This window comes from Myxocyprinus asiaticus, chromosome 34 (genome assembly GCF_019703515.2).
Source record: "Myxocyprinus asiaticus isolate MX2 ecotype Aquarium Trade chromosome 34, UBuf_Myxa_2, whole genome shotgun sequence".
NCBI classification, from domain to species: domain Eukaryota; kingdom Metazoa; phylum Chordata; class Actinopteri; order Cypriniformes; family Catostomidae; genus Myxocyprinus; species Myxocyprinus asiaticus.
This window is the reverse complement of record NC_059377.1, coordinates 24,248,891-24,262,143: the sequence shown is the minus strand read 5'-3', so window position 1 is coordinate 24,262,143 and position 13,253 is coordinate 24,248,891.

Here is a 13,253-nt window from a genome sequence, read left to right as displayed (position 1 = left end):
AAAGCTGACTTCATTTCAGCCTTTGGCACACAGTCCACCCTCAGCATCCTGGCACTGACAGAAACATGGAAACGTCCAGAGGATACAGCAACACCTGCTGCTCTCTCCAACAACTTCTCCTTCTCTCACACCCCTCGACACACCGGTAGGGGTGGGGGAACAGGTTTGCTCATTCATAACAACTGGACTTTTTCACCACACTCTTCACTATGTAACAATACTAGTTTTGAATTCAATGCTATTACTACTGTGCAACCCACAAAAATACATATTGTTGTCATCTATTGCCCTCCAGGTCAGCTGACAAACTTTCTTGAGGAGCTGGATGTCCTGCTGTCCTCCTTGCCGGAGGATGGTAGGCCACTTGTGGTTCTTGGTGATTTCAACATACACCAAGACAAGCCCCAGGCCACTGAACTGAATATTCTTCTGGCCTTATTTGACTTGGAAAGACTACACACCACAGCAACTCACAGATCAGGCAACCAGCTGGACCTCATTTTTACATGTAACTGTACCAACTCAAATATTCTTGTTACTCCTCTACATGTCTCTGATCACTACTTTGTTCAATTCAACATGACTCTCCCATCTACATTAAAACAGACTCCACCTTTGATTTCCTTTCGCCGTAACCTCCGTTCTCTTACACCCTCATGCCTTTCCACTGCTGTTTCTACCTCTCTTCCCACACTAAATGTATTTTCCACACTTGATGTAAACACTGCCACAGACACACTAAGCTCTACTTTAACAACCTGTCTAGACAACATCTGTCCTATCTCCTCTAGGCCAGCACGTACTACACCACCCAGCCCCTGGCTGTCTGATGTCATTCGTGAACATCAGACTGATCTCAGGGCAGCTGAGAGGAAATGGCGGAAATCTAAAGATCCAGCAGATCTAGGTAAATATCAGTCTCCGCTTGCAACTTTTCCAGATAACAATAAATCTGCAAAAACCTCCTATTACCAGAACAAAATCAACAGCAACACAGACACTCGCAGCTTGTTTAGAACATTCAACACACTTCTCTACCCTGCCCCTCCACCACCTGACACATCACTGACAGCAGATGTCTTCGCCACATTTTTTTACTAATAATGTTACAACCATCAGCAATACATTCTCAGCACCACACCCTGTCAAACACCTATCCCCTGTATAGGAGACTGCCCTGCTGTCTGTCACTGAGTCGCTGAGACAGGCGAAAGCTGAATCGAGATCATCCATCCTGATTCTGCTGGACCTTTCTGCCGCCTTTGACACAGTCAACCATCAGATCTTACTCTCTACCCTCTCCTCGCTGGGCATCACAGGAACTGTGCTTGACTGGTTTAATTCCTATCTCTCAGGTAGGTCCTTCAAGGTAGCCTGGAGAGGTGAGGTATCCAAGCCACATCAACTACTTACTGGGGTACCTCAGGGATCAGTGCTTGGGCCACTTCTCTTCTCTATATACACAACATCACTGGGACCCATCATTGAGGCACATGGTTTCTCTTACCACTGCTATGCTGATGACACGCAACTCTACTTGTCTTTCCAGCCCAAAGACACCACAGTGACTGATTGAATTTCAGCCTGCCTGGCAGACATCTCGGCCTGGATGAAGGAACACCACCTGCAACTCAACTCAACCCAGCCAAGACCGAACTCCTTGTCTTTCCAGCCAACCCTGCTGTTGAACACAACATCACTGTGCAGCTGGGTGCAACTACAGTAAAAACGGTCAGAAATCTAGGGGTAACCATCGACAACAGACTCAATTTCACAGACCACATCTCAAAATCCACAAGATCATATAGATTTACACTCTACAATATCAGGAAGATAAGACACTTCCTCTCTGAACATGCCACACAACTGCTTGTCCAGTCACTTTTCATAACTAGACTGGACTACTGTAACTGTCTCATTGCAGGCCTCCCTGCATATGCAATTAGACCCCTGCAAATGATCCAGAATGCAACAGTACGTCTGGTCTTTAATGAACCAAAGAGAGCACGTTACACCACTCCTTGTCTCTCTCCACTGGCTGCCGGTTGATGCACATATCAAATTCAATGCTCTGATGCTGGCATACAGAACAGTCACTTGGTCTGCTCCAGCATAACTAAAATCATTTATGCAGAGCTACGCACCCACTAGAAGCCTGCGGTCGGCTAAGGAACGTCGCCTTGTTGTACCAACACCAAGAGGCACCAAACACTTTCCCAGACTTTCAGCTTCATCATACCACGATGGTGGAATGACCTTCCCAACTCCATCCGTGAAGCTGACTTTTAATCTGTTTTGAATACTATTCTGATGCTAGTGAAACTTTGTAGTATGGCACTTTTCATACCACTGTCTCCTTAAGATGATTCGCTTTTGTTTTCCTCTTTTGTAAGTCGCTTTGGATAAAAGTGTCTGCCAAATGAATAAATGTAAATGTAAATCTGTAAAGCCGTGAGGATCTTTGCCACTGAAACAACTTTGAACTTTTTTAATTTGAACTTTGCAAATTGAATTTTTAAATGATATCAGCGTGTACTTTGATACTTCTAGGATTTGCTAAATATTGTTTTAAATCTGCTTTTATTTCATCAATATTTCAGAAAAGTAGTAGAGGTAATTTTGTTTATTTTTTGCATTGTAGTGTAATTTTACTATTGCCAATTTGTCTTTGATTATTTGTCATTATTACAGGACAGATTAAGCAATCCTGTTGTTTAGAAACCCCGGTCATGACAAAGAAAGAAAAAAACAGTTACAACAGTTACTATTACCACAATAAAACCATTGTAAACAAGACTGTACATTTTGTACATGCACAATTTGCATTCTGGATTCAATTGTATTTAATTGTATTCTTTGTACATGCTTTGTGGCATGTTTCATCACATGAAAATTATTTTCACAATGCTGATGTTACAGATAGGTTACAGAAAAAGTTTTAAGAGTTGAGCACACATCTTTGCAAATCTGCTAAGCCACAGAGTCATTTTGTTGAAGTTAAAAGGTGTCATTCTACCAGCTCTCTCACATTTTCGCATATTAACTTACTGTCAAAACAAGAAGTTCAGTACATTCTTCCTCATCAGAGGATTACACCGCTTGGTATTGTATTTCACTTATTGACAGTTGTTCCTCTATTTTAACTGTTTTAGAAATAATTAATCAACATTTCTGGGAACAATATGTCTTACTTCTGTACGAACAGTAACTGCACACAATAACAGATATTAATTGTTTGATGGAATGCTCTCATATAAGTACATCTTTAATCTGTCCTTTACACTGTCTGATCTACACTCTCGCAAGAATGCCAGGTTCATGATTTTATAACAAGTAATGCATTATATATCATGAACTATCTATAATTTTTTACAACATTTATTAAATATTGGTTAATGTATAAATAAATATACTATTTTTCATTAACTAATGTGTTAACTAATGTTAAAATGTTTTGGTAAAGGCAGAAATGAACATGAACCGAGATAAATAAGCGCTGTATAAGTATTATTCATTGTAAGTTCATGGGATCATTAACTAATGTTACCATAGAACCCTTGTGTAAAGTGTAAAATATGATTTTTGATGTAAATAACTAAGTATTAACACTTAGTTTGTTTACCAGATGTCACAGATGTACAGCCTCAAAAATAACCACATAATTCAATGAGCATCTCTGTAATCCAGAACCAAAAGTAAACACTGTGAGCTTTTCAAGGCTGAAATGTATGGGAGGGCAGCCATTCTGAAACTGTTTATATCCAAGTCCAAAAAATAAAGATGTATTGCTTGGTGTATTTATTTATTATGATTGAGCATTAATATTGTTAAAGATTTCATACAAAAAAAATAAATAAATACAAATTATATTCTGAAATGGGTGCATGTTGATCTCAGAATGGCTTAAAAGTGTTTTGAGGAAAGAAATGTTCTTTCCAAACATTCTTTCCAAACACTGTAGAAATGCCGAGAAATGAGATTGATTTCCTGGGCATTCACATTTGTAACAATCCGTCAGCTGTCATTCAATGTCCTAACAAAAAGAAAGTTTCATGAGCAACATGATGAGAAAAAGAACTTCTGCTTTGTATGAGTGAAAATAAATTTAATTAAAGACAGGAATTACTGTAGAAAGAAATATTGCATTTAAGTGGGGTACAATGGGGCTAAAGGCCCTGTGGGGTAAGAGGCTTCTTTGATTTTCTTTTCTCCCAAAACACTAAATAGCAACAAGAACTTCCACAGTACTTTCCTAAACACCTGTTTATCACTATGCACTGCAACATATTCCTGATCCTTGAGATCTTTGCATGTGGTGTCTAAAGTTTAATTTTGAGGTAATTTGATCTAATTTTTATGATTTTTTTAAAATGTTGCAAATTTATGTAGCTAATGAAAATCTCTGAAATTAACACATTTATTCGGAGAAAAAATACTTATTTATCATTTTCAGTTTCGTTCAAGGTCATTAAATCAAAAGTGTTTTAATAACTGTCCAATAAGTGAAAGGATGGTATTTGTGGTAAAAAGTCCCCCTGTTTCTGGGTCTAAAGGCCCCCTTAAAACACACTGTGGGGCGAATAGATTTGTTCTGAAATTTTCTAAAAGTGGCTCAAATTGACTGATCCAATCACAATGGAGATTAATTTGTTTATAGAATACTTGAGATGTTATAAAATGCCAAATGTTTTTGAAATTAACAGGAAATCATGCACCCTTTTCTGAAGTGTTTATTTTGAATAAGTATTATCTTAATTTGTTATTCAAAAAAGCATCTTGCTGTCTCAAAATTATTTGCATAAATTTTGCCCTCTAACTATTGCCCCTATATCTACACGATATCACTATTATAGGTTATAGGTGCATTAAACATAAGATACAATGCAGAAAAATGCCCATTTTTTATGTACAGATCCAAAAAACATAAAGACTGGATGTGTGGTGTGGTTGCTACTCTTTATTTGCCAAGCAAGGATAATTTGTTATGTTATACTTACATTCAAAACATAGTTATTTCTTATTAGTTAGCAGAAATTAATGAGAGTTTTGCACACTACATTTGTGTTTCTGTTTAAGCTCTTTTGTGTGTGAGGATATCAATATAAGACTGCTAGGGAGATATACTGTATAGCTAACCATATCATTGCATATCACATGGTTTATTATTAAAAACGAATTTTGAAATTTGCAATAAAAAGAGAAATGAAAGGTGAAAGGGTGGGTGGTTAAAATGGTGTTGAAATGTTGGTGATTTTGAGAGGATGTTTTAAATGTTGCCTAACAGTCATTTGGAACCTCTGTATAGTAAAATCACTTTATGCTCCTAATTATAACAGAAATATTTTTCAATGTTGATCTGGTGAATGTATTTGCAGAGGTTTTGTAATCAGATAATAAAAACTTTTATATTTCTGATACAACTTGCTGTCTAGACCCTAACATGCAGTGTGCCTGTTGTCCATTTCCCTTGGTGAGTAAATCACTTTAAATTGTGTTATTTCTAAGTTAGTGGCTACAGCTTGTTGACACCTGATCAACCCCTCACTCCGTGCCATCAGGGTTAGTGCTGCAGGATGGACTTCACTGCTGTCGCCATGGTCTTTATTGTGATTCTACATCATTTTTATTTTTATTTTTTTTTTGTTTTTTTTTTGCGATTAACATTTTTATTGATTCATCTATTAGAAAGGAACATCAAAACATATATATACAGAATCAATATTTAACCCTAACTAAAAGACAGATATTTGCCCCATTTCTCCCCAAACAGGTCTAGACTCCCCAGTCTTCTGGATATCCCCCCCTCAAGAGCTGCCACTCTGGCCACCTCTGAACACCACTCCTAAAATGGGGCGCTCCAGCTGACTTCCAACTCCTTAAAATAATCTGTCTGGCAATCTTAATACTAGTTAGGACCCAGTTTTTCACGTGCTTATTCTCCAAATTAACGACTGCCCCATCTCCTAAAATACAGAGTCTGGGGCAGAATAAAATTTGAGAGGCCAAAACCTTGCACATAAAAATCTGAATCCTCAACCAGAACTCTTGAATCTTAACACATCCCCAAAAGACCTGAGTTGTGTCTCCATCTTCTGATTGACATCGCCAGCAGGTGGATGTGTCTTTAAGACCAAGCCTATGCAATCTAGAGGGGGTCCAATAGACTCTATGTAAAATCTTAAATTGCATAAGGTGAACCCTTGCATCTCTAGATGCAGATTTGAAGTTTTTTAGAATCCTAGCCCACATTCCCTCCTCCAATACCAAGTTTAGATAATCTCTTAAGAGAAGCTGAAGTTTCGTCCCTCAGACTCTGAATTAACAGGGATTAATACATCGATGCCTCATGACCTTTTCCAAAAGCAGTAATCACCACTCCCAGAGTATCTGTTGCTTTAGGGGGGTGTAAACCACTCCCAAAAACAGTATAAAGCAGGTGGCGCAACTGTAAATACTTATAGAACTGAGATCTGGGAATCCCAAAAAGTTGAACCAAATTCTGAAAGGATCTCAACACTCCACTCTTATATAGGTCACCAAGTGTAGTAACCCCCCTCCCAATCCATTCTGACCAGCACAAAGGGGACTTGTTGATGCATAATTTGGGGTTCAGCCATATGCTCGAGGCAACATTTAAATAAATGTATGAATTAAACACTCTGGACACTTTTGTCCATACCGAGTTCAAATGCGAGATAACGGGATGTAAATTAACTTCTCCGATTAATTTGATAGAAAGGCTCTGCAATGGTGAAATAGGGGCAAGAACTTCCTGTTCTATACAGAACCAGGGAGGGGCTCTCTCAGGTGGAAGCAACCAATGAGCCAAATGTCTGAGACCAAATGCATAATAATAAAATAAAATCTTGGGTAGGCCTAGCCCACATTTGTCAATTGGCCTATGTAACTTATTGAAATGTAATTTTGGATGCTTACCATTCCAAATGAAGGACTTCGCTATGCTATCAAAATGCTGGAAATAAGAGAGGGGGACGTCTATAGGGAGAGACTGCAGCAAGTAATTGAATTTTGGAATACAATTCATTTTTAATAACATTAACTTTCCCGATCATAGATAAATGCAATGAAGCCTACCTGTCTACATCGCTCGAAAACCGTTTTATTAAGGGGTCAAAATTTACTCTTACTAAATCACACAATTTTGCTCGGAATAAAATGCCCAAATACTTAATGCCCTGTTTGGGCCACTGGAAAGCGCCCTGCTGGAAAGCCGTTACTGGGTAGTACGCTGTCAAAGCCAAAGCTTCGGATTTAGACCAATTGACTTTGTATCCTGAAAACTTAGAAAAGGAATTAATAATTCTGTGGAGGCAAGGCATAGATCTAGTAGGGTCAGAGATGAATAATAAAATATCATCTGCGTAAAGCAAAAGCTTATGCACCATACCTCCCACCACCACCCCTGGAAAATCATCCTCCTTTCTTATCGCGACTGCTAATGGTTCCAGGGCAAGACAGAACAATAATGGGGAAAGAGGGCAACCCTGCCGAGTTCCCCTATCCAGAGTAAAATAATCTGAAATTAATCCATTTGTTGGATCAAACCAATAAATGTACTCCCAAACCCGTATATTTCCAAAATCTTATCCAAGATAATTTATCTCGGGTTTCCAAGATAATCCCATTCTACCATATCAAACGCCTTTTCGGCATCAAGTGAGATGGCAGCGACCGGAGTCTGATCATTCGCCACTGACTACATGATATTGATGAAACGCCTAATGTTGTCAGAAGAGCTACGACCCCAAAAAAACCCCACCTGATCTATATGTATAAGAGATGTCATAACTTTACTTAATCGATTAGCCAAAATTTTGGACAATATTTTTACATCTAGCTGGATCAGGGAAATTGGACGGTAACTCTTACACTCGCTTGGATCTTTGTCCTTTTTAAGAATAAGACTGATCCGGGCTTGTGTCATGGTTGGTGGAAGCTTTCCATCTTTTAATGATTCCGTATAAACCTCTAATAAAAGTGGAGCCAGTTCTGCAGCATAAGATCTAAAAAATTCAGCAGCAAAACCATCTGGCCTCACAGCCTTGCCTGTAGGCAAGGCTTTAATTACCTCATCAAGCTCCTCCAAGTTTATTTCAGAATCAAGATCATTTTTTTGCTCAGTCGTCAATTTAGGGAGTTCTAACGGTTCCACAAATGTTCTAATATCTTCATCAGTAGACGAAGACGTGGAACTATAAAGATCAAGATATAATTCTTTAAAAGCATTGTTAATATCAATGGCCGAAGTAAATATTTCACCACCAGCAGATTCCACTGAGGGAATGGTAGGAAAAAACTCTCTCTGTTTTATATATCTAGCCAGAAGCTTCCCTGCTTTGTCCCCCGACTCAAAGTATGAGTAAGAATAACCAAAACTCCACTTTCTGTGACAAAATAGTATTATATCTGTATTTCAGTTGGGTCAATTCTCTGAGGCCATCAAACGACATTTGGCACTTCAGCTCTGCCTCTGCACTTTTAATATTCTCTTCCAAATCACGTGCTTTGGATTTTTTGGTGAATGAGGCATATTGTATGATCCGGCCCCTAAGAACTGCCTTAAGTGCCTCCCAAGCCACGCCCACAGAGGATACTGAGGACCAGTTGGTCTCCATATAAACATTGATTTCAGTCTTTAACATTTGTTGGAAATCAGGATTTTGCAAAAGGGATACATTAAAGCGCCAACTATATGATTTCTTTTTCTCTGTATGTGGCAACATCTCTAAACTCACCAGGGTGTGATCTGAGACTAAGATGTTTCCAATTAAGCAGTCGACAACAGATTAAATGAGGGATTTAGATATAAAAAAAAATCTATTCTAGAATAAATCTTATGAACTGATGAAAAAAATAGTCCCTACCAGATGGGTTCAAAATTCGCCAGATATCTGCAAGACCAAGATTTTTACACATTCTGTGAAGCATCAATGTTGCTCTAGGGGGCTTGCACACCTTTGCTTCACTATAATCAAGGACTGAGTCCATCAAAAGATTAAAGTCTCCTCCCAATATTATATCATGAGGGGTGCCAGCGGCTTGCAACATCCCTTCAAGATCTATAAAAATCCCTGATCATCAGCGTTAGGTGCGTAAGTATTAGCCAAAATCAACCTTTGCCCCTGAATGTCTGCTAAAACAATAATGACTCTTCCTATTTTAACTTTAGATGTTTATTTATCAGTATAATGACCCCCCTGCTCTTACTTGAGCCAGCACTAAAAAAAACATGTCCACCCCATATCTTCCCAAATTTTTCAGCTTCCTGCGGGGAGAGATGTGTTTCTTGAAGAAACACTATATCATATTTTTTTACGCTTAAGAAAAGAAATAACCTTCCTTCTTTTTATGGGGTGCCCCAACCCATTGACATTCCATGTGGAGAGAGATAATCCACATATTATCAATTGACATATTGATATAATAAAAGAAATAAATTGTGTGTCAAAAGCAAGATTATACAGACCACATTCCCCATTAATGCAACAGTCAAACCCCGAACTTCCCCCCGAACAAAACAAACAGAAAAAAGAAAAACCCCGCGCACGACAGCGCCAACCGGCGTCAATCCCTCTAAACTCAAAAGGTCCATGTATGCATACGAGAGCCCCCGCGACAACTTTGCCATTGGATTTCTCAAGTCCGGTGCCTCTGCACAAATTTTGTGAGGCAAAATTACATAGCAGAAAATACTTTGTAAAACAGACCCCAGCCAACAGGCAGAATAAACACAAAGAACATGTAGATACATTCACAGAACTGTCTTGAAGGTGTGTTCCTCCACAAAACAACTTCCAGCTGATATAAAGCTGTTCAGTTTCCTCGGACAGACAGACAAATGTTCAGTGAGCCAGCTGTTATGAGTGCAGCAGATGACGTAATCATTCTAATGTCCCTTAAAATACTCCACAAAAACAAACTCCAGCCAACAGGAGGCGCAAGCACAAAGAACGATCAGATTCATCCACAGCTGACCCGAAGGAGTATTATTCAACAAAACAAACTCCAGCCACTAGGCAGAGCCAGCACATAAAGAAACAAAACAGGCATCCTGGTTCCTCGGATAATCAAGTGGGTATTGAGCAAGTCAAATTCACTCGGGGGCCACGTAAAAAAAAAATTACACTATGATTTAGTCCGTCAACTTTATAAAAGAAGTCCTTTATGTGAGCATGTAGATATTTCGCGGTCATCCATAGCATCCACTCTCAATTTGGCTGGGAACTTCAGTGTAAAAGCGATCTTCCATCAATGCAAAAGTTTCTTGGAGTGTCATGCCACAAAACAAACTCCAGTCACCAGGCGGAGCCAATGCAGAAAGAAACAAAAAATGGCGCCCAGCTTCCTTAGACAGTCGAGTCACTGAACAGCGAGTCAGTCCACTCACATAAGAAACGCCCAATGGTTTACTCACCCATAGTTTTTATGAAGGCCAGTGCCTTTTTGGGGCATAAAACTACTTTGCTGCCATCCTTGGTGTCTATTCTCAGTTTGGCCGGAAACATCAGTGCAAAAACGATCTTCCGTTGATGTAAGAGTTTCTTACATTCCTTGAACCGATCGTGTTTCTCTCTTGTCGAATTTGCAAAATCTGGGAACAAGAAAATATTGTGATTCTTCCAAGAAAGCTTTCCTTTGCTCCTCGCCTGGCGCAACACGAGATCTCAGAAATTTGGCCAGAATTGATCAGGGCCTGTCTCCTTCAGCAGATCTGCGAGCCGGGACTCTGTGAGCTTGCACGATTTCCAGTTTATGGCCTGTTATGTCGAGCAGACTCGGGAAGAGCTCATCCAGGTATTTCACCATATCTCTGCCCTCTTCACGCTCAGGAATTCCAACAATTCGAATATTGTTCCTTTGATTGCTATTTTCAAGATCTTCCAGTTTTTCCAAAATAATTTCCAAGTCTGTTTTGGACGCAGGTGGATTAGCGGATAACTGCCTTTCTGATATGTTTCCAGATAATCGATTCGTTTCTCAACATCTGTCACTCTTGTGACAAGCTCAGAGAATTTTGTTTCCATCCCCGTAATCGATTGACGTTTACAGCGAGATCCTCAGCTGTAGTCTGCAACAACCTTCGTCAGCATCACCGAGATGTTGGACAGTTGACGCTGAATTTCTATCTGTTTCATGAAGTTACAAGCAAAATGTGACAGAAGATATATGTTTACATCATGTACACTCTAAAAGCTTTTTTCTCCTGGCCATTACTTGATATTAATTTAATATGTGAGTTAAATAATGTGTTGTTTTCTTTTCGATCAGCACAATGATTTGATCGTATGTTTGACAGTTTGTGTAGATAAATAATCATATTTCATAAGTTATGGAAATGGAACACATCTAATTTGTCAGCAAATTAAAAAACACCTGGTAAGAGTTGGTTATATTGCCTGTATGCATTGTAAAATCTTTAAAATGTGTTATTGAGGCAAGTAGTTATTATTTGATGATTTCTTTTTCAGCATGGAATGTCAAAATTATGCCAAAACATGTATATGTATTATTATTTAAGCGACTCAAAAGCAAGCATACAGTAATTTCCTCATTTCTGCAGGCAACATGTATAATAAATTATATGTAGCCTACATTTCAACATGTTCACATACTTTGAACTCATTTTTGATGCTACAGTAATTTAATAAATACAAATGAATCCTTGGGGGCCTGGGTAGCTCAGCGAGTAAAGACGCTGACTACCACTCCTGGAGTCACAAGTTCGAATTCGGTGTGCTGAGTGACTCCAGCCAGGTCTCCTAAGCAACCAAATTGGCCCGGTTGCTAGGGAGGGTAGAGTCACATGGGGTAAGTTCCTCATGGTCACTATATTGTGTGGTTCTCACTCTTGGTGGGGCGCGTGGTGAGTTGTGTGTGGATGCCGCAGAGAATAGAGTGAAGCCTCCACATGTGCTATGTCTCTGCGGTAATGCGATCAACAAGCCACATGATAAGATGCGCGGGTTGACGGTCTCAGACGCGGAGGCAACTGAGATTCATCTTCCGCCACCCAGATTGAGGCGAGTCACTACGCCACCATGAGGACTTAGAGCGCACTGAGAATTGGTCATTCCAAACTGGGGGGGGAGAAATAAAAAAGAAAAATAAATTAATCCAGAAATGACAGTGCTTGCATTGCTTTTGTTTATTTAATAAACATAGTTAGCATTTTGGCTGTGTACTCACAGAACGACAGAGACACATCAACGCAGAATTATAAATGCAAACCAACACAGGTCAGATAAAATGTCTACTCTATGTATTGTGTTGTAAGTTCATCAAGATATTAATACTCGATTGCTACCACATTTCCGACATCACATGGCACACCTGTAGTGTAGACAGCTTTATTAATTATAATGAGAGTTGTCACATCGTTTTCAGTGATATAAATTTAATACGTCTTTAAAGAATACTGCCATTAACTGAAGGAGCTGTCTGATTCATCCAAAGCCAGTTTGGCTTTTTAATAGACTAATCACTTTCGGACAAATACCATGGTATTACCATTTTTGGACATGTGGGCTACCCATTCAAAACCATGACGAGGTCAGAATGGAAGCAGTAGAGATAAAATGATATAGTGAGGGTGCAGAGATGAGAAAAGTGAAAAGAGTGATGAGACAAGAAAAAAAGACACTGTGTCATTACCATGGTAATACCTTGGAACTAAATGATTATATTCATATTTCATGATATTATCATAGTACTACAAGATACTTCAAAAAAATACCATGGGGTTGGTTTTACAAGGTGGATGCTTTTTGGTATTTCTTCCAACAAGGGGGATGGCATCCCCTCACATCCTCACAACTCGAGCCCTGTAAAACACCATACTGTATTCACCTTATTAATACAACTTATTAATAAATTGTGTCTTTGAACTTCCGGTCTAGCGTTTTCTATAAAGATATCTATGGCTATTACACTAGTGTAATTAGCTAGTGAAGTGGATTTACAGGTTATAGAGTTGTCAAACGCTATCATGAGTATTTTAAAGTGTTCAGGGGATGTCATAAAAAATGGAAGCAGAGTGGGGAGATTTACAAACAAGTGTACTTCATTCATAAACACACAAGATCCTACCTTAAAGCTGTGGACGTACTGATGTGCCTCTGTGCTCATGAATCTCCAAGAGACAACACAAAGTAATTAAACATATCTCTCTGTACGACACCTCTGGCCATCTTATCATGTCATTTACCCATCATGTTATTGTAAAGGTGAGCAGA